Here is a 27,409-nt window from a genome sequence, read left to right as displayed (position 1 = left end):
AACCACCGTCAAGCTACCAATGTGGTTTAGGTGATATTTTGATAACTCTAAGGTACTTTTTTCAGAGCTAACCATTGCCTGGCTTTAATACATGAATACATTTGGAATACTAATATGCCTGCCTCCTGTTATATGGATATTCTCTTCTGTTCTCTTGCACTCCATCTGTTACAGCAGAGGAAATCAACAACCTTGGGAACCCACAGAACATGTCTGACAGCTGCAGACTCAGATTCTCAGTTCAACAAATTGTGATTCACTAAGACTCTCTGACAGGAAAAACATCCTCTACTACAACCTGGTGGGGCGATGTGTTAGTGTGTGTGAACTTGAGTGTGAGTGTGTGTTTGTGTTATGTGTGTGGTTTAATTAGCTTAGCTAAAGGAAGAAGAACATGCCCCCAGTTTTTTATTTTAATCACAACTGGTATTTCACTGCTCTTTCATGAGCTTAAGGCAACACTGTATTCTACCATGAGCTCCTACTATACCCCCAGAGCGTGGGGCACAGTGATTATGTTCAAAATCTCACCCCGGCAAACATATCCTTATTTTGACTAAATTCAGCTTAAAATAACAATAAAATTGTGTCTTTTATTAATACCCACTTTTTATTTCCATTAGAACATCACCATTGTCCTAATGCTTTTTCCACTTCCTGACATTATTCTAAGGTCAATGATTTTTGTCTGGTCACTAAACATGAATACTGTTTTAGGTATACAACCTGTTTTGTTGTTGTTTTATGACACTGTGACTTTATCCTGTTGTCCTTGGTTATAACTACATTTTATACAAATTAGGGAGCCACAGAAAAACTACGAGGAATTATAAAAAGAGGCTTTTATACAGCCTCTGCCCTTTCTTGGCATTTGCTCCACCCTCCAGCTTATATTATTTTTCAATGTATAACCACTACCCAAAATTTACACTGTTTTTTTTCTCTTTTTCTGGTTACTTCTAGACAAACGTCCACTTGCACTGCCTTCTGTAGGGCTGGCATCCTTCCCAGAAACAGGTTTGAGAAGTTTCTATCAAGGAAATTACTGAGCAATAAACTAAGATGAAATCCAAAATTAAATCTTTTTACCTAAAAGTTAAAAAAAACAAAACAAAAGAGTCAGGGGCAGTAAGGATGTGTCCAAAAATTAGGACTGCACAGACAGGAGTCATCAATGGTTTAGGATCAAAGGTGTGGAAGACCTGCTGTCAGGCTGCTGGCAGATGGACAATGTGGTTTAGTCACATGCAGCTGCTCTTTATGGGAGCTTCCTGCCTCTGCTTCTGCAGAAATTCAGGGCTGCTTCTGACACTGTGACCAAAGGAGGCTCACTCAGTCTTGACTCTTGTGATGAGCTGGAAGTAGGAACTGGCCCAGTCTGTGGGAACCATGTGGACAAGGGCTCTCAGTGAGCCTCAGCTTCTCCCCCTAGTGGTTAATTCCCTTAGGAGTTGAGCAGAAAAAACTTCCCTAAGATTCTGGTAATTTCTGGGCTTAGGGACAACATACATAATTAAGTTGCATACCTTTTCCCTCTCAAATTAAGGATGCATTTGATAATCATCTATGAAAACTCTCTTAGCCTTGATTCTCATTTGCATCTTCATCCCAAAATAATAGTAATTAATAATAATATATAACAATTAGTTCTACTAGGACTACCAATTTTGGACAAGATGAAGAACCACAAGCTTCTAGACTCCTTTTGCAGATGAATCCCAAAGATATTACAGATAATACTGAATCTTTGTGGTTTTCAGAACTTTATTTAATAAAGAAAACAATAACAACAAAAATACCAACAAACAAGAAACCCCAGGAGAGGGGTACCTGGGTGGCTCAGTGGGTTAAGCATCTGCCTTCAGTTCAGGTCATGATCCCAGGTCCTGGGTTAGCGCACTGCACTGGGCTCCCTGCTCAGCAGAGTCTGATTCCTCTCTCTCCCTCTGCCCCTCCCCCCCCCAACACCTCCCCCCACCCCTACTCCACAGTGTTCTCTCTCAAATGAATAAATAAAACCTTAAAAAACCCCCACAAAACCCAGGGGATCAGGAAGAAGCTCTCCTAATATGGATGACAAAGATACACTCTAAAGAGGCAGAGTCAATAGCCACAGAATGGAGATGGACTGGGAAGGGCTCAATCTGGCCCTTTCTCAGAGTCCCCTGATTAAAATATCACTTGCCTAGTTATCATAATGTCACAAAAAAGGCAGCCCCTCCGAGTACCATTCAGAAATAACAAGATAACATCATGGCAGCTCTGGAGATCTGCTAGAGTGGGGAGCCTCTACCAAAGGCTGCAGGCCCAAGTGTTCTCTACCCTTCCCTTCTGCACTTAGGTAAACTCCAGAGAGCAAAGATTTTTGCTGGTTGTCCTTCCTCAGACTGAGGGTAATAGCTGGTACATAATAGGTAACCACTAAACAGCCAATGAATGAGAAAGTGAAGCAAAATGAAAGTGATTTGGGCGGTGTCCACAGATGCTTGGCCTAGGAAGAGGTACCAGTCTCACTAGATGTACTGCACAATGACAGATCCTCTTTGAAAAATATCTTGCAGGATGTGTTTCATCAAGAAGAGAAATGAATTACAGATCAAGCAACAAGGGAATTAATGGCAAGTAACAACACAGCAAATTTATTATTACATGAGTAAAAATAAGAAACATAGAACAAGGTTGCCTGGGTGGCTCCTTCAGTTAAACATCTGACTCTTGATCTCAGCTTAGGTCTTGATCTCAGCATTGTGAATTTAAGCCCTGCACTGGGCTCCATGTTAGCATGGAGCCTACTTAAAAACAAGAACATATATAGAGCAACAACTCCATATGATGCCAACATGAAAAGAAGAGATGTCATAGTAGGTTGGGAAGTTCAAAGACTGATAAGATTCTTATTGAGGAGGAAGAGATAGTAAGTTTTACACATTAGAAGGGGAAAAAAAATCAGTTTAATAAGTTAAAGATATTGGTCAGAAGAGAAAAAAAAAAAAACAGAATTTCTAAATTTCAAACAAAAAGAATAAAGCCTGAGTTGTAAACAACAGAAAGTAGGAAAGGAGGAAAAAAAAAAAAACATGGTGAATAACAACATGAAACAAGATGGCAGAAACATATGATGACTAAGCCATGAGGACAAAAAGAACAGCAAGGGGAATACAGTCAGTGGTACTGTAAAAGTGCTGTGTGGTAACAGATGGGAGCTACACTTGTGCTGGGCACAGCAGAATGCAGAGTTGTCAATCAGTATGTTTTGCACCTGAAACTAATGTAACATTGCGAATCAGCTATACTTCAATTTAAAAAAATGGCAGAAATAAAGCCTTCATATAAATATGATAGGAATACATTTGAAAAATTTAGTGATCAAGGACTGACTCAGATCATATTTACAAAATATCTAGCATTAAACTGTCCTCAAAAGACAAAGGAAGACTGGGCGCCTGGGTGGCTCAGTGAGTTAAGCCGCTGCCTTCGGCTCAGGTCATGATCTCCGGGTCCTGGGATCGAGTCCCACATCGGGCTCTCTGCTCGGCAAGAAGCCTGCTTCCCTCTCTCTCTCTCTCAATCTCTCTCTCTCTCTCTGCCTTCCTCTCCGTCTACTTGTGATCTCTGTCAAATAAATAAATAAAATCTTAAAAAAAAAAAAAAAAAAAAGACAAAGGAAGACTGATGGAGGAGATGGAAAAAAACCAGGTAAGTGTTAACCAAATGAAAAATTAAATATTTAATATTACAGCAATTTAAAAAGATACATAATTTGCTCAAAAAGGCAAATATATCAATATATATCAAATAAATCAATATAGGTGACATATAATAATATGTATCAATGAGATATAATGCTCATAAATATATGTACACCTAATATATAACTACTAACTGATTGAACCATGATAAGAAACAGGTATAATTTTTCCCTGGAAATTTCAGTAAAACTCTTTTAGAAATGGAGCAGAAAAATAAACAAATATGCACTAAATGTGAATTATACCATTATCAACTACAATCTAAATATATATTGTATAAACTTTACCCAACACGTAATGCTTATTTTTTTTTCAAGAATATATGAATGTTTGGGGCGCCTGGGTGGCTCAGTGGGTTAAGCCGCTGCCTTCGGCTCAGGTCATGATCCCAGGTCCTGGGTTCAAGCCCCACATCGGGCTTTCTGCTCAGCGGGGAGCCTGCTTCCTCCTCTCTCTCTGCCTGCCTCTCTGCCTACTTGTGATTTCTCTCTGTCAAATAAATAAATAAAATCTTAAAAAAAAAAAAAAGAATATATGAATGTTTTTATGTATTAGACTACAAAAGACATCTCAACAAATTCCAATAAATCAACCTATACACCATAATCTCTTCATAAAATGTAATAAAACTTCGCATCAGTAATAAAAACAAAAGGTCAGGAAACTGAAGAGTTAAATGAATTCACAGGGTTTTTAAAATAAAATTTTTTTTTAACTTAAATTCAATTAACATATAATGTATTATTGGTTTCAGAGGTAGAGGTCTGTGATTCAAGAGTCTTACATAATACCCAGTGCTCATTACATCACATATGCTCCTTGATGTCCACCACCCAAATGAATTCACACTTAAATGAAGTGGAAGTAATAAGACAAATTAAAGAACACTAAGAGCTGAACGACAGTGAAAGTTCTACACATCAAAGGCTGCGTGAGATACACTTGAAGCAGTAGGGTGAAACGCAGAGTTCTAGATTTTTCACATTAAATGAAAGAACAAAAAGAAACAAACTAAGCAGTCTATATGAGAAATTAAGAAATGGAATGTCTGTTTACAACAGGTATCAAATCTAGTCGACTACCTTAAACAATCAGAAAATCAGGTGAGGGGCACCTGGGTGGCTCAGTGGGTTAGGCCGCTGCCTTTGGCTCAGGTCATGATCTCAGAGTCCTGGGATCGAGCCCCGCATCGGGCTCTCTGCTCAGCAGGGAGCCTGCTTCCTCCTCTCTCTCTGCCTGCCTCTCTGCCTGCTTGTGATCTCTCTGTCAAATAAATAAATAAAATCTTTAAAAAAAAAAAAAAGAATCAGATGAAATATAAGAAACAGAGTTTCTCAGACTTTGGACAATACGCAGCACAGGTGGGAGAACTCAGAGAAGGGGAGAAAATGAGGTAAGATGCCCAAGTGCCACAGCTAGTTCTCGGACTGTAGCACAGCATGAGGGAACTCAAGAGTACTGAAGACGAGAGTGGCACAGAGTACTCCAGTGGTCTGCATCTGTTTTCCTGGAGTCTTTGGTGAGTAATGCTCAGTGGATGTGTGTGAAGAAACTACCGAGGCGAGAGAAAGAACCACCAAATGAGCCAGTGGACTCCCAAAACTCAAAGGAAGCTAAGAATAGTCTGTGTGCTCATCCAAAAGGGTGGACATATAGAGCACTGAGGACAATCCTTAGCAAGGTATCGCCTCAGTCGTGGAACAAGATTAAAACTGGTTCCATAACTTCCCTGACAAAGCTTAAAAGCAAGCCTGGAAAGGACCATACTAACTCCAAGTAACTGAATTATGTCCTGTCAGGATCTGTGAAGGGTTTAAGATTTTACCCTACCTGTATGCTAAAAATTAGCCTGTTACTGTTTCACAGATGCCACAGCAGAAGACACAGACTCCTGGGTCAGAGATAGGCGACTTTACTGAAGGCAGAGCAAGTAGCATGAATATCATATAGGTTGGCAAAGGCTCTCTTGATCTCTAAGTATGTCACGGGTAACACATGTGTCTGTATGGATGTCTATACATGCAGTGGGGTACATTATAGAAGGTAATACAACTTTTACAGCAAATGGGAACAAGCTTGCTTTTTCTTTGTGGGAAAAGTGTTACCTATCTCTCAAGATTGTGTGCTGCAAACACCACCTTGAGAAATGACCTTATCACTGGTTAAGAATATATAAAAATTCTTACAACTAAATTAAAATAACTCATACAATACAATAAAATAAGGGTATAACACTCAGACAAGTTTTCACCAAAGTGATATATGGATAGCAGAACCAACACTCTAGGGCAAGGATGTCAACAGTACAGAAGTCCAGACCAAGACACAGAAGGCTTGTGAATTGCCTTCCTCCCATGCACACACCAACTGTATAGCTACAAATAGAGCAACTTCCTCTGAGAAAAATCCAGAAACAAGTTGAGTGTCTACTACACTTCAGGTGACTGAGAAAATAGCAACATCAAAATGTGTATGAAAGGCTGAGAAACACTCTTGCCGTAAACCCCAGCCTTGACATAACAAACATACAATTAAGAAGGAACCCTCAAATTCCAGCTTTTCCCTGAGAGCCAAGGTTTTGGGCCATACATCTAGTGCCCCAAATTTTAAGGCTGCCACCCAAGGGATAGACCTCCAAAACACCTAGCTCTGAAAGCCAATGGGCTTGCATTCATGAGTCCCACATGATTACAGCAAACAAAGAATCAGTTGTTAATGGATGTATGAGTATTCCCCTTGGCTATAATACTGTATAATAATACAGTATAATAATACTTAGCACAAAAGAACAGGCAAAAATGCTCACTCCCAGTCTTTCCCTGTAAGGAATTTAACTACATATCTTATTAGCTGCTGCATGAGGGCCTAGCTTCTAATCAGCCTGCACCTAGGTGCTTACAGCCATCCTCTTTTTGAGATACTGACAGGTCTTGGCACACCTTCAACTCCTGGGAGACACTAAGAACAAAGATGGTGGTTTGGACAGTCATAAAGATTCAAGAGGAAACAAGGAGCTCATGTTGGGTGATTAGTGAGTTTTGTCTCTTATATAAGACAGAAGATGCCAAGACTAGAAGTATGACTATTTTTAATAATGTGCAAAACCAATACAGAGTGTCAAGGAAAATAAAGAACAGAAATATATTCCAAACCAAGACAAGATATGTCTCCAGAAACTGATATTAATGAAATGGAGAAAAGTGATTTCCCAACAGAGATTTCTAAATAATGGTCATAAAAGAGGTTCACTGAGGTCAGGAAAGCAATGTATGAACAAAGTGGAGAATGTCAACCAAGATACAGAAAACATAATAAGCCCCAAACAGAAATAAGACAGCTGAAGAACGAGTCCCGTAAACTGAAAAATTCAAGAGGATTCAAAACACAACTAGATTAAGTGGAAGAAAGGATCACAGAACTCAAAGATAGAAACAATGGCCTTTATGAAATTGGAACAAAAAGAAAAAAAAAGTAAAAAGAATGAAGACAGCTTAGGGACTTAGAGTACACCATTAAGTGTGTCAATACATGTATCACAGGGGTCTGAGAAAAGGGTGAAAAGGATATTCAAATAAATAATGGTTGAAAACATCCCTGAACTGAGAAAAGAAAACAGATATAAAGCTCCAGGAAGCCCAAAGAGATCTAAATAAATTTAAAGAGATGCACAGAGAGAGAGAGTATAAATAACTGTCAAAAGTTAAGAATAAGGACAGAATTTTAAAAGCAACAGGAGAAAGGAAACTGGTTACATAAGGGGATCCCCATAAGACCATCTGTGGATTTTTAAACAGACATTTTGCAGTCAAAATAAATGGGAATGATACACTTAAAGCATTGAAAGAAAAAACTGCCAACCACAAATACTTCATGTGGCAAAGTGTCCTTCATAAATGTAAGAGAAGTAAGGAGTTTTCTAGACAAAAAAAAAAGCTGAAAGAGTTCAACTGTCATTAGACCAATCTTAGAAGAAAATGTTAAAGTAATTCTTCAAACAGAAATGAAGATGCTCATTAGTAACAGGATAACTTATAAAGTATAAAACTCACTGTGCCGAGTGTGAACAATCTTATAAGAAATGTTAAAAGTAATTCTTCAAGGCAGAAATGAAAGGGATGCTATTATGAACAGGATAACTATAAAAGTATAAATCTCACTGTGCTGAGCATGGAACCCAACGTGGGATCAGTCCCACAACCCAGAGATGCATGACCTGAGCCAAAACCAAGAGCTGACACTTAATTGAGCCACACAGGTGCCGTACAGGATGATTAAACATGTTCCTAAACAACCAGTGGCTCAAAGAAGAAAACCAGAAGACATCAGTAGCTTGAGACAAATGAAGTAGAAACACATCATACCAAAACTTATAGGATTAGCAAATCAGTTCTAAGAGGAAAGTTATAGTAATAAATGCCTACATGAGGAAAAAGAACGCAAATGACACCTAACTTACACGTCATGGACTAGAAAAAGAACAAACTAAAACTGAAGTTGGTAGAAGGAAGGAAATGACAAAGATCTGAGCAAAAATAAATGAACTAGAAACTAGAAAGGTAATCGAAAAGATGAAACTAAGGGCTGGCTTTTTTTTTTAAAAGATCCTAAAATTGCTAGACTAAGAGGAAAAGAGACTCAAAATCAAAAATGGAAGAGGAGGCATTATAACTGGCAACACAAAAATAATAAAGATCACAATGGACTACAATGAATAATTATATACCAATGATTAGGATGACCTGGGAGACACAGACAAATTCCTAGCAACATAAAACCTGCTGAGACTGAATCATGAAGAAACCAAAAATATGAACAGACCAATCACTAGTAAGGAAATTGAATCAGTAATCAAAATCTGCTCAACAAAGGCAAGTCCACGACAAGAAGGCTTGTGTGGAGAAATATTTGTACCAAATATTAAAGAATTAATGGCCCCGCTTCCCCAAACTCTTCCAAAAAAAAAAAAAAAGGAGGGAATGCTTCCAAATTCCTTTTATAAGGCTAGCATTACCCTGATATCAAATACACACAAGGACACTAGAGGAAAAATACAGGCCAATATCCCTGATAAACACAGAATGTAAAAATTCTCAGTGAAATATGAGCAAACCTAATTCAACAGTACATTATAAGACTGGCACAAAATTAATTAAGTGGTATTTATTTCAGGGATGCAAGGACCGGATATGCATGCAAAATCAATGTGATACATCACATACTACACAAAGGAAGGATAAAAATCCATGTCCATCTCAAAAGTTGCAGAAAAAAAAGCATTTGATGAAGTCTACATCCTTTCATGATAAAAACGTTCAACAAAGTGGGTATAGAAGGAATGTACCTCAACATAATAAAGATCATATATGACAATCTCACAGCTAACATCATATTAAACAGTGAAAAGAGGTGAAAAGTTTTCCTCTAAGATCAGGAACAGAAAAAAAAAAATGACCACTCTCAACCACTTTTATTTAAAATAGCACTGGAAACTATAGCCAGAGAATTAGGTAAAGAAAAGAAATAAAAGGCAACCCAAACTGGAATGGAAGCAAATGGTTCCATTTGCAGTTGACACCAGTATACAGAAAACCAGTGGACCCTAGTTAAAAACATGCTAAAATAATTTAGGCAAGTTGCATGAAGCAAAGTCAGTATGCAAAAACCAGTTGTGTTTCTATATACCAATAGTTAATTATTGGAGAAAAAAATTAAGAAGACAATACCATATAAAACAGCAAAAAAATAATACTTAGCATAAATTTAACCAAGGAGGTGAAAAATCTGTACATTGCAAACTGTAAAACACTGATGTAAAAACTGAAGATTGACACAAACAAATGGAAAGATATTCTGTGCTCATGACTGGAGAATTAATATCTATGACATAACATTACTTAGCAAAAGACAGGAAAGAGTGACTGATATATACACAACACGGGTGTGTCTCAAAAGTATTATACTAGTTAATAAAACCAGACACAAAAGATTCCATACTATATGAGTCCGTTCATATGAAATTCTGAAAAAGGCAAACCTCTGGCTATAAAAGCAGCTGAGTAGTTGACAGGAGCCCAGGAGTGGGAGGAATATATTGACTATAAACTGTCATGAGAAAGCGGTCATCATGAGAAAAGCTATCTCTAATATGACTGTATATACATTTGTCAAAACTCAAAACTCATACTTTTCACTTGAAAGTGGTGAATATCATGAAGAAGATATTTGCAAATGACATATCTGACAAAGAGTTATTATCCAAAATCTATAAAGAACTTATCAAAATCAACACCCAAAAAACAAATAATCCAGTTAAGAAATGGGCAAAGACATGAATAGACACTTTTCCAGAAGACATCTTGATGGTGATACACAGAAAAGATACTCAACATCACTCACTACCAGGGAAGAATAAATCAAAACAACACCTGTCAGAATGGCAAAAATCAATCATATAAGAAACCATAGGTGCTGAGGAAGATGTGGAAAAAGGGGAATGCCCTTGCACTGTTGGTGCGAATGCAAACTGGCACAGCCACTCTGGAAAACAGTATGGAGATTCTTCAAAAAGTTAAAAAAAGAACTATCTTACAATCCAGCAATTGCACTACTAGGTATTTGCTAAAAGGTTACAAATATACAGATTTGAAGGGGTATACACATTCCAGTGTTATAGCAGCATTATCGACACTAGCCAAACTATGGAAAAAGCCCAAATGTCCATGATGAATGGATGAAGAAATATTATTCAGCCATCAAAAAGAATGAAATCTTACCAACTGCAATGACATGGAGGGAGTTAGAGTCTATTATGCAAAGCAAAATAAGTCCATTAGAGAAAGATAAATACCACATGATTTCCCTCATATGTGGAATTTAAGAAAGAAAACAGATGCATGGGAGGCAGAAAAAAGAGGGACAAACTATAAGAAACTCTTAACAATAAAAAGGAAACCAAGGATTGATGGAGAGAGGTGGGTGGGGGATGGGCTAGACTGGTGACAGGGATTAAGAAGGCACTTGTTGTGATGAGCATTGGGTGTTGCATGTAAGTGATGAATCACTAAATTCTACTTCCGAAATCAATACTGCACTGTTTGTTAACTAACTAGAACTTAAAACTCAGAAAAAAAGAAGTGCAGAATTTTATTTATATAAACCATACATCACTAGAGCCGAATAGCCCCCTTCCAAACAGAATGATTAACAAAAACAAAAACTGACTCTTTAAAAAAGATTTCTTCTTCTTTTTTTTTTTTTAAGATTCTTTATTTGACAGAGAGAGAGACAGAGCGAGAGAGGGAACACAAGCAGGGGGAATGAGAGAGGGAGAAGCAGGCTTCCCACCGAGCAAGGAGCCAGACTCAGGGCTTGATCCCACAACTCTGGGACCATGACCTGAGCCGAAGGCAGACACTTAACGACTGAGCCACCCAGGTGCCCCTAAAAAGATTTCTAATACATTCAGACAAACCTCTGGCAAGACTGATCAAAAAGGAAGATTAAGGAAATAAAATTAACACTTAGTGAAATGTGGGTGACCTCTATCATGACCTCTGATTAAGCACAAAACAGATGAATGAACATTAATGAACAACTATTAGCCAATGGCTTGAATAGATCCTTGATGGAATAGATCCATTCTGGAAAAAAAATGTAACAATGTGAAATGGAAAATATGATCAGCACAGTAATTAGAAATAGTATCTAAAACCTTATACCACCATCATCTCTCTATCTCCCCCCAATCAAAAAGTATTTTTGTTTAATGACGAGAATATTTTCAGGACTACTCTGTAAACGTGGATTACCAAACAACTAAGTATAAAAAAAAAATTCTGACAACTAAATATCAAAAAGAACTCTGATGGTTCAATAAAGAGTAGACAGCAAACGCTATAGCAAACATATTTAGTGAAGCAACTTTAGACATTACTGTTTTAAACTGGGGCCAAGGATCCCTGCTTCCATTAATGTTCAGCAGTATCACAGTCCTTGTTAATCAAATCAGCCTATAATACCTATATCAGGTATTTTCTATACCCCAAATAAACAAGTTGAACATGTGATAGAAAATGAGATTAATGGACAAGATGGCGTGGAAGTAGGAGGAAGCGCCTTTTCAACCTGTACCCTAAAGTGAGCTGATTACCTACCAAAGAACTCCGATCACCCATGAAATCAGCCTGAGATCAGAATTATACATGTCTGGATCTCTACAGGGGCAGAAGATGCCAGTGGGCAGTCTTTTTGTTTGTCTGATTTTGTTTGTATACTTCAAAAATCTTACTTGGGGCCCATTTGGGCTGAACCTTCTCTTTTATCCTTCCTTTCTTTCCTGTCTCTCTCTCTCTCGCTTTTTTTTTTTTCTTTTCTTTTTTTCTCTCGTTTGGGTGGGGAATCCTGATTGCTCAGAAGTGTTCCAGGGTGCACCCAGACTGCACCACGGTCGATACATCCAGCTACATCTGTTCAGTCATCTCTCACCAAAATGACTAGGAGGAGGAATGCCCAACAGAAGAAAAATACAGAGGATGGATCTTCTGCAACAGAGCTAACGGCTATGAACATAGACAATATGTCGGAAAGAGAATTCGGGCTAACAATTATCCAGGCAATAGCTAGGTTGGAGTAAGCCATGGATGACCAAACGGAATTGATTAGGGCCGAACTGAAAGCGACCAGAGAGGATGTTCACAGTGTTAGGGCAGAGCTAAAAGCTACCAGAGATGAGGTTCCTAATGCTCTCAATGAATTCCAATCTAAATTCTCTCAAAGCTAGGGTAACTGAGACAGAAGATAGAATTAGTGATCTGGAGGACAAACATATAGAGAGAAAGGATCAGGAGGAAGCCTGGAACAAACAGCTTAGAAACCACGAAAACAGAATCAGGGAAATAAATGACGCCATGAAACGTTCCAACGTTAGAATTATTGGAATCCCTGAAGGGGAGGAGAAAGAAAGAAGTCTAGAAGATAGAGTGGAACAAGTTCTTCATGAAAATTTTCCTAATCTCGCGAATGGAACCAGCGTTCATGTACTAGAGGCCGAACGGTCTCCACCCAAGATTATAGATTCCAGAAAAACATCAAGGCACCTGATAGCCAAATTGAGGAATCATAATTGTAGATATAATCTCTTGAAAGCCGCTAGGACAAAGAGGCTTCTTACTTACAGAGGAAAGTCCATCAGAGTAACGTCAGACCTATCCACAGAGACCTGGCAAGCCAGAAAGGGCTGGCAAGATATATTCAGGGCACTAAAGGAGAAGAACATGCAGCCAAGAATACTTTATCCAGCAAGACTGACATTCAAAATGGATGGAGACATAATAAAGAGTTTCCAAGACCGGCAAGGCTTAAAAGACTATGCGACCACCAAGCCGACACTGCAGGAAATATTAAGGGAGGTTCTATAAAAGGGGAAAAATACTAAGAATAGCATTGAACAGAAATATAGAGACAATCTACAGAAAGAAAGACTTCAAAGGTAACATGATGTCAATAAAAACGTATCTTTCAATAATCACTCTCAATGAAAATGGCCTAAATGCGCCCATAAAACGACACAGGTTGCAGATTGGATAAAACGACAGGACCCATCAATATGTTGTCTACAAGAGACCCATTCTGAACCTAAAGATACACCCAGACTGAAAGTGAAGGGATGGAGAAGCATCTTTCATGCCAATGGGCCTCAAAAGAAGGCCGGGGTAGCGATTCTCATATCAGATAAATTAGATTTTAAACTAAAGACTGTAATCAGAGATACAGAAGGACACTACATAATTCTTAAAGGGACTATCCACCAAGATGATCTAACAATTGTAAATATCTATGCCCCCAATATGGGAGCAGCCAATTACATAAGAAAACTGTTAATCAAGATAAAGAGTCATATTGATATGAATCCATTAATAGTAGGGGATCTTAACACACCTCTCTCAGAAATAGACAGATCATCAAAGCAGAAAATCAATAAAGAAACAAGAGCATTGAATGACACATTGGACCAGATGGACCTCATAAATATATACAGAACATTCCACCCTAAAACAACAGAATACTCATTCTTCTCAAGTGCACATGGAACCTTCTCAAGAATAGACCACATACTGGGTCACAAATCAGGGCTCAACTGATACCAAAAGACTGAGATCATTCCCTGCTTATTCTAAGATCACAATGCTTTGAAACTGGAGCTCCATCACAAGGAAAAGTTCAGAAGGAACTCAAACACCCGGAAGCTAAAGACCACCTTGCTTAAGAATGCTTGGATCAACCACGAGATCAAAGAAGAACTGAAACAATTCATGGAAACCAATGAGAATGAAGACACTTTGGTCCCAAACCTACGGGATACAGCAAAGGCGGTCCTAAGGGGGAAATACATAGCCATCCAAGCCTCCCTCCAAAAAACTGAAAAATCCAGAACACACCAGCTGTCTCTACACCTTAAAGAACTGGAGAATCAACAACAAACCAAACCAACTCCACACATAAGAAGGGAAATTATCGAGATTAGAGCTGAGATCAATGAGGTAGAAACCAGAGATACAGTAGAACGTATCAATGAAACTAGAAGCTGGTTTTTTGAAAGAATCAATAAGATCGATAAGCCGTTGGCCACACTTATCCAAAAGAAAAGAGAGAAAGCCCAAATTAATAAAATTATGAATGAAAAGGGAGAGATCACAACTAACACCATGGAAGTAGAAACAATCATCAGAAGTTATTATCAACAGTTATATGCAAATAAGCTAAGCAACCTAGATGAAATGGATGCATTCCTGGAAAACTATAAACTCCCAAAATTCAACCAGAAAGAAATCGACAACCTGAATAGACCGATATCTAGTAACGAGATTAAAGCAGTGATCAAAAACCTCCCAAGAAACAAGAACCCAGGACCTGACGGATTCCCTGGGGATTTCTACCAAACTTTCAAAGAAGAAATAACACCTATTCTGAAGCTGTTTCAAAAAATTGAAGCAGAAGGAAAACTTCCAGACTCTTTCTATGAAGCCAGCATTACCCTGATCCCCAAACCAGGCAAAGACCCTACCAAAAAGGAGAATTTCAGACCAATATCACTGATGAATATGGATGCAAGATTCTCAACAAGATCCTAGCAAACAGGATTCAACAGCACATTAAAAAGATTATCCACCATGACCAGGTGGGATTCATTCCTGGGCTACAAGGATGGTTCAACATTCGCAAATCAATCAATGTGATAGAACAAATTAATAAGAGGAGAGAAGAACCACATGGTCCTCTCAATTGATGCAGAAAAACCATTTGACAAAATCCAGCATCTGTTCCTGATTAAAACGCTTCAAAGTATAGGGATAGAGGGAAAATTCCTGAACCTCATAAAATCTATCTATGAAAGACCCACAGCAAATATCATCCTCAATGGGAAAAAGCTTGCAGCCTTCCTGCTGAGATCAGGAACACGACAAGGATGCCCACTCTCACCACTCTTGTTCAACATAGTATTAGAAGTCCTAGCAACAGCAATCAGACAACAAAGAGAAATAAAAGGTATCCAAATTGGCAATGAAGAAGTCAAACTCTCTCTCTTCGCAGATGACATGATTCTTTATATGGAAAACCCAAAAGACTCCACCCCCAAACTACTAGAACTCATACAGCAATTCGGTAACGTGGCAGGATACAAAGTCAATGTACAGAAATCAGTGGCTTTCTTATACACTAACAATGAAAATACAGAAAGGGAAATTAGAGAATCGATTCCATTTACTATAGCACCAAGAACCGTAAGATACCTGGGAATAAACCTAACCAAAGAGGTAAAGGACCTGTACTCGAGGAACTACAGAACACTCATGAAAGAAATTGAAGAAGACACAAAAAGATGGAAGACCATTCCATGCTCTTGGATCGGAAGAATAAACACTGTTAAAATGTCTATACTGCCTAGAGCAATCTATACTTTTAATGCCATTCCAATCAAAATTCCACCGGTATTCTTCAAAGAGCTGGAGCAAATAATCCAAAAATTTGTATGGAACCAGAAGAGACCCCGAATTGCTAAGGAAATGTTGAAAAACAAAAATACAACTGGGGGCATCACGTTACCTGATTTCAAGCTTTACTACAAAGCTGTGATCACCAAGACAGCATGGTACTGGCATAAAAACAGACACATAGACCAGTGGAACAGAGTAGAGAGCCCAGATATGGACCCTCAACTCTATGGTCAGTTAATCTTCGACAAAACAGGAAAAAATATCCAGTGGAAAAAAGTCTCTTCAATAAATGGTGCTGGGAAAACTGGACAGCTATATGTAGAAGAATGAAACTCGACAATTCTCTTACACCGTATACATATTTTTTTTTTTTTGACAGAGAGATCACAAGCAGGCAGAGAGGCAGGCAGAGAGAGAGGAGGAAGCAGGCTCCCCAAGAGAGCAGAGAGCCCGATGCGGCCTCGATCCCAGGACTCCGAGATCATGACCTGAGCCGAAGGCAGCGGCTTAACCCACTGAGCCACCCAGGCGCCCTTCTTACACCGTATACAAAGATAAACTCAAAATGGATAAAAGTCCTCAACGTGAGACAAGAATCCATCAGAATTCTAGAGGAGAACATAGGCAGTAATCTCTTCAATATCAGCCACAGCAACTTCTTTCAAGATATGTCTCCAAAGGCAAAGGAAACAAAAGCGAAAATGAACTTTTGGGACTTCATCAAAATCAAAAGCTTCTGTACAGCAAAGGAAACAGTCAACAAAACAAAGAGGCAACCCACGGAATGGAAGAAGATATTTGCAAATGACAGTACAGACAAAAGGTTGATATCCAGGATCTATAAAGAACTCCTCAAACTCAACACACACAAAACAGACAATCATACCAAAAAATGGGCAGAAAATATGAACAGACACTTCTCCAAAGAAGACATACAAATGGCTATCAGACACATGAAAAACTGTTCATCATCACTAGCCATCAGGGAGTTTCAAATTAAAACCACATTGAGATACCACCGTACACCAGTTAGAATAGCCAAAATTAGCAAGACAGGAAACAACATGTGTTGGAAGGGATGTGGAGAAAGGGGATCCCTCTTACACTGTTGGTGGGAATCCAAGTTGGTGCAGCCACTTTGGAGAACAGTGTGGAGATTCCCTATGACCCTGCAATTGCACTACTGGGTATTTACCCCAAAGATACAGATGTAGTGAAAGAAGGGCCATCTGTACCCCAATGTTTATAGCAGCAATGGCCATGGTCGCCAAACTGTGGAAAGAACCAAGATGCCCTTCAACGGACGAATGGATAAGGAAGATGTGGTCCATATACACTATGGAGTATTATGCCTCCATCAGAAAGGATGAATACCCAACTTTTGTAGCAACATGGACGGGACTGGAAGAGATTATGCTGAGTGAAATAAGTCAAGCAGAGAGAGTCAATTATCATATGGTTTCACTTATTTGTGGAGCATAACAAATAGCATGGAGGACAAGGGGAGTTAGAGAGGAGAAGGGAGTTGGGGGAAATTGGAATGGGAGGTGAACCACGAGAGACTATGGACTCTGAAAAACAATCTGAGGGTTTTGAAGTGGCGGGGAGTGGGAGGTTGGGGGTACCAGGTGGTGGGTATTGGAGAGGGCATGGATTGCATGGAGTACTGGGTGTGGTGCAAAAACAAGGAATACTGTTATGCTGAAAAAAAAAATAAAATTAATATAAAAAAAGGTGGTTCTATTAAAGTATATCAACTAAAAAAAAAAGAAAATGAGATTAACATTAACAATAAGAACAACAATGAACCTATGAACAATGAACAGTGAATGCACTGGACCTTTATGCGGAAAGTTTAAAAACTCTTAAAGGTTAAGAATGAATTTCCATGGTATAAACATACCCGTGGATATATATGTACTTGTCATATGGTACATACAGCATAACAAACCAGTAGAAAATGAAGACTACATTTTAATTGGTGAATGAAAAACCAACTCAATATAAGGGAATTGGATTCCCTACTTTACATCACAAAAAAATCCAAAATAATGTAAACCTTAAATGTGTAAGATATAACTATAAGCTAATAGAAACATGAGAATACATCTTTGTGACTTCATTCTAAAACAGAACATCTGTTTAAGACATTTAAAACACACAAATTATGAAGGAAAAAACTGTTGACTAAATCAACAAAGAGGTAACAGGAGGTTGGTAACAGACGTGGGTTAGACAATTTCAGGAGTGAAGACTGAGGAACTGATATATGTAATACATGAGATACATCCTCAAATCAGCCATAAAAAGCCAGGAAAACCAAGAGAGAAATGGACAAAGCATAGAGATGCTCGTACATGGAAACAAAATTCTCAACAACTAATAGGTTTAATAATCAGAGTAATGTAAATCTAAAATACTGGATAACAATATACACCCACCAGACGGCCAACCTGTATAAAGTTGTATAATAGAAAGGGTTGGGGTTGGGGGCAGGGGGAGTTGGAAATGGAAACCCTTGTAGTACACAAGGGTTAGAATTAGAATAAAATGCTTAGAATGCTTAGAATGAAAATGGATGAAGCCACTTCTGAGAATAATCTGAAAACACCTGGTCAAATATTAAAATATTAAATAATGTCCTAGAACCCTGAAATCCCATCCCTGGGTACATACCCCAGAAATATCCTCACAGAGGTTTATATGGTGATATGCAAGAAGATGTTCATTGCACAATTGTCTACAAAAGCTAAGAGTTGGTGGCACCTAGATTCACCATTGGTAAGAAAATGAATACATTAAATGTGTTATTTAAATGTTAATATATTGGGAGAATATACCTTAAAGACATAGAATACTAAATACATTGGTACACTGAAGTCCTTTGGAGGAGGGAAGATCGGAGGCAAGAAGAGTCATGTACAGGATGGCAATGAAAATATAGAAAAAGTAGGACAGAACCTTAGTATGTTTCATATTGGCATAAAAATGTAATTTATATATATTTTTATAAATTTTTATAATAATTTTTATAAGCAGAGTAAGAGCTAATATAAAATTTTCAGTAAAGTTAAAATTGACAAAGTAACACTAACAGGAAAACACTGAAGCAAAGTCAAGAGCAAGGTCTTCACTGAGCAGACAATAACGATGATGCATAATAAGACAGTCACACATTCACCCTGAAGAGGAGGTGAAATATTCACAGGGCAAAGTCAGATATTTGGTTCGGTTTCAGAAAGAAAGCTTGACATAGGAGTTAGAAATATACAGACTCCCTCTAGAAGCAAACTTGAACATAAAGTTAAAAAAAAAAAAAAAAACTAGCCCAACAATTTTCAGTGAGTAAAGGACATGACATTTATTGTCATCTTTCAGAGAACTTAAAAATAGCCAGTGATGAAACAGGATTTTTGAGTATTACATAGAAAGAAAACATAAAATTCTAGGGTTAAAAATATCAAGACTGGGTTGGTTCATCAAAATGACAACTGAGGACATTGCTGACTTAAAAATAACTGTAGCCTGCCAAATTTCATGAGTACAAACATTAATCAGAGTTGTTATAAAAAAGTTTGAAATTTAATAGTATATGTAACATAAAGAGCTCAGTGATTGACTGCATCATGACAAATCTGATTCATAGCATGTTTTCTATGAAAAAGTTAAAAAAAGAAAGTAATCAAGAAAGCTTGATCATGCACCTTAATTCAAAAGACACAGAATGCCTCCTAAATACCTTTTATTCCTGCCTTTTTCCATGAATCTCATCATCCTCAAAGGACACAGATCTACTACAATGAAGAATATTCAAAAGAACTTGCCTTGGGAACCGAAAAACAAATTAAAAAGGAGAATTTTAAAAACCACCACCTTCAGAATGTGCCTAGATTCCTAAAGTGACTACTATGAAAAGGTAGTGTTCACGGAAGATGTGTAAATTATGTATGATTTTTAAGTTCCGTTACAACACAGACGCACCTGATGTAGGACAGTACATAATAAAGACTATAACTGAGAGTAATGAGGCACCAAAAGCTATTGAATTTTTTCTTTGCTTTTGGTTGTCGGGAGGAAATTTTCTGAGAAATTAAGACAACCAGTGCTTTCCTTTTTAATGATAAAAAACACAGAACTCCCTGTTTACTGCTAAGGAAAGTGAAAGTGAGAGTCAAAACTCAATTTCTTTCTGCTAATGCTAAGATCTTAATTCTGAGAATGGAAACCTCAACTACTAGTTTAATATAGAGACATGCATCCCAATTTCACACACATTGGCATTCTAACACTAAGTGGTATTAACAATAAAGGTTAATTATTTTCTTTTTTCATGTGAGGAGCAAAACACTTTTATAACTAGTAATGTTTTACATCAATGTTTCCTTGAAACATGGATCATACCTCACCAGGCAGTTAGGTCAGCTTTGGCCTAAACCACCATTTTATATTAAAAAACACTTATCAAGAGTACCACAATAATCTGACCAATATACAAAATTTAAGTTCTTGTGTTTAGTAATTAATGAACTTAGTACCTCTTGCTTCCCAATTCAGCAGTCATGGTCTTGGGGAAAACATAATTTAGATAATAAAGGTGGAAACAGAAGACCGTGTGTTGTTCTCACTGGGGTATGCAGAGGTACTAACAATTCCATCACCTTCTTTAATATATAGCACAGAAAAATATAGCTTTATTCCTTCTCCACCTTGGGTGATCTCATGAGGTTACAGGAATTCTCTCCTCTAATTATACCAGTGAAGTGTGTCACATATCACATATTCATTTAACAAACACCTACTCAGCACCTGCTGTGGGTCACCCACTACGCTGGTAGTAAGACCAAGCATGGTCTCTCTTTTCTCAGATGTTCTGCTGTAGGGCACAATTCACACATCAATCAAATATGTACAAATAAATCTAAAATTAGAATGTAATAAAGAAACCACAGAAGCATATGGAGCTTTGAGAATATGGCCTAATCTAGGTAGTTAGAGGAGTCTTTCCTGATGAAAGAATGATTAAATAGAGTTTTTAAGAGTCTGCTCAAAAGGAAAGAGAAAGGAAGGATATTTATTCAGAAGACATGGCACGTGCAAAGGTCAGTGGTAGGAAGAAGCATGTGCTTTAGAACCATGATAAAAGCAAAGCAGCCTTCTCATCTTCCTCTCCTCTTTCTCAATTACTCAGTTCATCTCAATTTCCTTCTTCCCTAATTTCAATTTCCCATTTTTCAATTATTCCAAAGTTTAAAAAAATAGTCTAAGTCCAAAAAAAAAAAAAGTCTCACCTAAGTGTCAATGAGGAAACGCGCATAAAAAAATCAACTTAAACACTCACTGAATACCTACCACGCAAAGCCCTTAGGACTGAGAAACATCACTGTCCCTGACCTTGTGCAGGTAAATAATAACGACACAGATCACAGCCACGCTTCCCACATTATGACAAGCACATATCCAGGGTGTAAGGATGCTCACCTCCCCAGGATAACAACCCTGCCCTAGACACTATAAAGCTCCAGCAGTTAATATGGCACATCTTACTTGAGCCTTAATGTAGCTCATGTTTTGGGGGGAAGGGAAAAAATTAAAGATGCATATGTAGCAGCATAGAATATGTAAGATTTGTTTTTTTTCTGTGCGTGGGATATACATGGAGAACTACTTCAGGCCAGATCCCCAGGACATTCATGACTCTAAAGGGGCATTATCTTCTGTGGAAAAGCATGGAAGGATCTTCTTGACATATGGGGAGGACAATAAAACATGCGGCATGTTGAAAATACAATAAATACCAGTGAGGTAAAACTATTCTGTCTAATCCATTCTGTCTGAGTAAATAATCTCGGTTCCTACTTGACTGAGGCCTGCACTCTCTCCACTTTCCCATTACTATCAACATTTACACACCAGTCCCTCCCTCCTCTCTCCGCAGAGAAGCCAGAAAATGAAGGTGATGAAGGGAGAAGATGACACAGGCAGCTTAAAAGACATCAAGTATCTCAGTTCTAATTTTAAGTTCTAGGACCACCATCCTCCCCCAAGGGCCCTCCCTGCTGGGCAAGACACACATCATTCCTAGTGTATGGATGCTATAAAATTTTGTTGTAGCCTTTTGATGACTTTCTTTTTACTTGACCTAGTTTGAGTTCTTGTACAATACAAATCAAAGACGTGCCTGGAAAACACATCTGTCTCTCCTTCATGATATTAGCTCCTCCCCCTCACTCCTTAAGCATGCTAAGGGCTATTCTCTTTTACAACAAAACTAGCTAAACCACCAACCAAATTAAACTTTGGGCTGAACAGTGCTCTCACTGAACCTCAGAATGTGACCTTATTTGGAAATAGATCTCTCTCTGGAAACAGATGTACTTAGTTAAGGTCATACTGGACTATGGTGAGCTCTAAATCCAGTAACTAGTGGCTTTAAAAAAAAAAATTAAAGGGGGATTTAGACACAGAGAAACACATAGGTAAAGAGGGCACATGACAACACAGAGAGGAAGTGGAGTGTCTAGAAGCCTAGAAATGCCAAGGAAGGCTGGCAACCAGCAGAAGATGGAAGAGGCAAGGAAGGACTCTTTCAGAGGGAGTAAGACCCAGGAGACACCTTGGTTTTGGGCTTCTAGACTCCAGAACAGTGAGAGAATAAATTTCTATTGTTTTAAGTTACTTTCTTTGGGGTACTTTGTTTTGGCAGCCCTAGAAAATGAGTAAACCTTCTTAATCTCCCATCTAGGGTAACCACACATTTTGACTTATACCTTATGTCCTGGCCAAATTACCACTGAGGCCCCTTTCTGTTCTCAAAAATATTCCCAATTGGATGATAAATTATGGTTATAACTCCTATCCATTACATAACCACTGCTCTCTCCTCACTAAAGCCAAGTTTATTAAAGGAATGTATTCTCTTGAGAAATTTACTATCCTTTGTTCCAGTGGTGAAGACTAATTAACAAATTTGACACTGACCTTTGGGTTTTATTTTTTTTTCTTAAGATTATTCACTTTCCCCCTACCTTTCTATTATGAGAATTTTCATAATTTCACAGAAAAGCCTAAAATGATAGCACAATGAATGTGTGTGTTCACTCTTCAACCTAAGTAAGGGGTTATAAATGATGGCCCAGGGCTGATCTGGTTTGCTGTATGTTTTTGTTTAGCCCAGATGGCTTTTACATTTTTCAAATGTTAAAATCAATTAAAAAAAAAAAGAAAATTTCTTGACATGTGAAAACTGTATGAAATTCAAATTTTAATGTCCATTAATAAGGGTTACTGCAACACAACCATGCCCATTTGTTTATACACCTGTGGGTATTTTGATGTTAAAATGGTCAAGTTGAGTAGCCATGACAGAGATCATAAGGTCTGCAAAACCTAAAATATTTACTCTCTGGCTCCCTATAGAAAAAGCTGGCCAACTCTTCACCTAGAGTCACCACTTAAAAAAAAAATAACACAACATAAAGATACAAGCAGCCCTCCCCCACCACTCCACTAGTCTGCTTGAGCTACTGTAACAAAATATCACAGGTTAAGTGGCTTAAACAGCATTTATTTTCTCACAGTTCTGGAGGCTGGAAATCCAAAGCCAAGTCACCAGCAGGGTTGGTGTCTGGTGAGATCGCTCCTCCTGGTTTGCAGGTGGCCAACTTCTCACTGTGTCCTCACATAACCTTTCCTCTGCAGAGAAAGCCCTGTGGAGTCTCTTCCTTTTCTTAGAAGAACATGAGTGCTATCAGATTAGGTCCTACCTTTATGAACTCATTTACCCTAAGTACCTCCTAAAGGTCCTTTTTCTAAGTACAGTCACACTGAATGTTGGGGCTTCAATATTTTTGAGGAAATAATTCAATCCAAAACATAAACATACACATGCACATATATACCCCAACAATCTTTATCATGCCAAAGAAAAATAATAATGTCATAATATAATCCAATATACTGTATACACTCAAGTATCCTGAATTGTCTCAAAGGCTAATTGTTTAAAGAAACTTAAAAAAGCCATTTATTATTCTTTTAACATTTACTGTCTACCTTGTTCATATGTAAAGATAAGAAGCCAACACTGCTCCTAGTTAAGAGTAAAAGATACAAAGAAATCCAGTAGAGTGAGATCATAAGCCAAATTATAGTTGGTTAAAGAATAATGATGTATAAAAATGATAATCAAGAGGGGTCAAAGGAGCCTGGGACAGATCTTAGTAAGTTAAGTAGGCCTTAAGTGTTTACTGACATAATGGATAATTAACATTTTATATCCTTAATCAGCCTTGATAACTAGAATATATACCCCCCCCAAAAACATTAAGAAATCTTCAGTTATTATTCTTTATTGTAAACATTCGTTACCTGAGACCAATACACATTTGTCAATTACCAGGAGAAAACTCAGGCACCTCTGGTTTGTTTTTACCCCAAGAGTCCAAGTATTTCCAGACTTTTTTTTTTTTTTGGATACAGTCTTTACACCCCTCAAGGCCCTCAGCATTTTCACTATTTTCTTATCACCCAGACTTCACAACTGCAGCACCCTTCTACTCTGTCTCCTTATACAGTCTCTCCACTCCCTACTTATCTTGTCCACTTGTGCCAGACCAATTGTCTCAAATAAGTATTTGGTCAGTCTCTTACTCAGAACCCTGTAACAGCATTCCCACTACGTACAAAATAAAGTTCAGTTCCCTTTTGTATCCTACTCCAGACACTCCACAACCTATTTGAGCTACTAGATTCTCAAATGAAGCAAAGTTCATCACTCTCTCTTGAAGAAAACGTGTTTCTGTCTGAAGCTTCACTCATGCTCTTCTGCTCATATGAAAACACTTCACCTTCTCAAGGGCACCACTCCAGCAATCTTCCTTCTTTCCCCTGCATCATTTGTTTCCTTTCCACTGGGACATTCTTATCAACTAACAAAAATTTAATACACACGCAACTTTCTCCACCCATTTCCCTTTAAAGAAAAAAAAAAGCAACTCAAAAGACTTGGCTGTACTCACTGTTTCTCTTATTCTTCTAATTAGGTTTTTGACTGCACCACTGTATCTCAAGGTCACTGATGTCCTCCACATTGTTAAATGTAATGGACAGTTCTTAGCCCTTCCTATCACTTGGGATATCAGCAACATCTGATACAGCGAATCACTCCCTCCTTCCTGAAATCAGCTATTTTCCCACTTGGCTTGCATGACAGGGCACTTTCCAGGCTACTCCTTCTCCTTGGCTGGATCATCTCATGCCAAGTGCCTCAAGGACATCCTTGGATCTCTTTACTTCTCTCAACTTCGTTGCTGATTCCACTCAGTCCATGGCTTTAAATACCATCATCTACTCAATGTTGACCTCTGGGTTCATATCCCCAGGCTGGACAGCTTCCCTAAACTCCTCTCCCCATTTATACTTAATATATAGGCTACTCAAACTTAATGTATGCAAAACTGAACTCTCTTCTCCAATCCAACTCCATCCAGAGTCTTCCACCTTTCAGCTCTTATGCCCCAATCCGCTTTACCTCTCTGACTTCCTGTCTTTCCTCACTCACTGCCAGTTTTAACTGGACTCCTTGCTGTGAACAAACCAGGCACTTCTTAAGAATCCTGACATGTTTTTGCTTGTCCACTTGGAATGCTCTTTCCCCAGACATACTCATGGCCTAATCTCTAAATTCTTTCAAGACTTATTTTCAAATGTCATCTTCATAGCAAGGCCTCCCTGAACACTAAAATTCAACCCCCTCCCCACTCCAGATCCCTCTATAAATCCTACCTTGTTTTATTTTTCTCTACAGAATTTATTCCTTCTAAAATATATTATTTCTTTATACGCTTATTGTCTGTCTTCTGCTAGAATTTTTAAATTCCATGAAAACCAACTTTTTGTTTTGCTTCCAAGAAATCTCCAGTGCCTGGAACACTACCTAACACATCGTTGGTGCTCAAAAATATGTGATGCACTTTAATTAGAAAGATCTCACCTACTGTAGTTTGGTGTATTTCTAGGGATGCTATGTATCCTGCGTGCACTAGTTAATTATACTTGAGTAGAAATGAGTTATTCACTAAAATGAAAACACTGGATGAAAATTATTTTAATAGTATTTAACTCACATAGTTTACCTTAGATGCTGTACTCTGAACCACTACTGGCTTTCTATTCATTCATTCATTCATTCATCCTTTATTTTCTTTTTAAAAACAGCTTTATGGAGCTATAATTGGCCAATAAAATTTGTATTTATTTAAGGTTTAAAACTTAATATTTTGACATATGTGTACATTGTGAATTAATCATCCCCACAAGCTAATTAACGTATCTATCACTTTATATAGTTACCATTGCTTTCCCCCGGCTTCCCTACATAAAAATTACCTAATTAGAACCCTTTCCTAATTAGTTAAATTTTTAGTTTCACATTTTAACCTCTAAAACAGAGTTCAAAATCCTAATACAGTAATTTTGTATCAGACATTAATCCCCCATCCCTGCACATTTTATAATTAGTTCTAAATAAGTTCGAGAAGACCCCTTTCAACCTCTGACACCTTCTTCAAAATGAGCTACAACTGCAAATATCTAAAAGGGGACTCCAAGGTGCAGTAAATCATTATCGGTCAGAAAGAAATAGCCAATTTTTTTTTTTTTACCATATTTTATATGTATCTCCTATATCGGATGGATGCTGAGTTCTCGCTCATATGCACAGTTTCAATAAGAGTTAAAGAACAATCTTTTAGTTAAAACTTTCTAGATGTTTGGAGATTATGAATATTTTAACAAAGAATTTAAGTTGTATATATGGAAAGTATTCATTGTAGCTAACGTGTAAATGAAATGCCACTATTAAAATATTTTTAATATTAACATTAATTTATGTTATTACATATAAAATATTAATTTTAATTTAATGTTAACATTAAAAAGATCATTGTGATCATGGATAACTACATTACAGATGGCAAAATAATTCTGAAGTCTTCTATCTTGCTTTATGCTAAGGTACAGAAGAAAGGTAACCTGTAAAGTGGGAATAATCAAGATGAACTGATACTTTTAATAATATATTACTCCTTTAAAATTTTTTTTTTATTTTTCCTTTTTTTCCCCCTTTATTTTTCAGCAGTGTTTACTCACATGAGTCTAAAACTTCTCTGTGGTATATAATTAACATAAACTTAACATAAATGTAACTTAAATCTCTCAACCCATAGGTTTTAAGTATAGTTACCTTAGCATGTTCTGAGAAAACTATATAATATGAATAATGATGTTTTAGACCACAGCAGAAAGGCTTAAAAAGAGGGAGCACACATTCATATAACATATAACTAGGAAAATCTACAAGTACCGAACACTTCAAGAAAATCACTAAAAAAATAGCAAATTTTACTTTATCTGATGGTCATATATTCAAGAAGGTCATCACTACTTTAGTAAGATCTTACTTATTTAAGGAGAAGTCTTCACACGTGTATATTTTGTGATGATGATTATAAGTGAAAAGGTCTGCACTGCTCACCTCAGTACTCTTTCACATTCCCCAAAGCTACTATGTTAAATTTTAAATGATTTTTCCTAAACCAAACTTGGCACCTTGATAGATTTAACTTTGAATATTATTATTTTAATGAACACTGCTACTGAAGAGTACAA

The 27,409-nt window shown here is 37.6% G+C and overlaps 1 protein-coding gene across 2 annotated transcripts in view; it reads right to left on the bottom strand.

Moving 5' to 3' along the window:
- Positions 1–27,409, bottom strand: part of SLC2A13 (solute carrier family 2 member 13) — a 399,926-nt gene that overhangs the window by 162,270 nt on the left and 210,247 nt on the right. The gene's annotated exons all lie outside the window — the stretch shown is intronic.

This window comes from Lutra lutra, chromosome 8, assembly GCF_902655055.1.
Source record: "Lutra lutra chromosome 8, mLutLut1.2, whole genome shotgun sequence".
NCBI classification, from domain to species: domain Eukaryota; kingdom Metazoa; phylum Chordata; class Mammalia; order Carnivora; family Mustelidae; genus Lutra; species Lutra lutra.
This window is presented reverse-complemented; position numbering and strand designations above follow the sequence as displayed.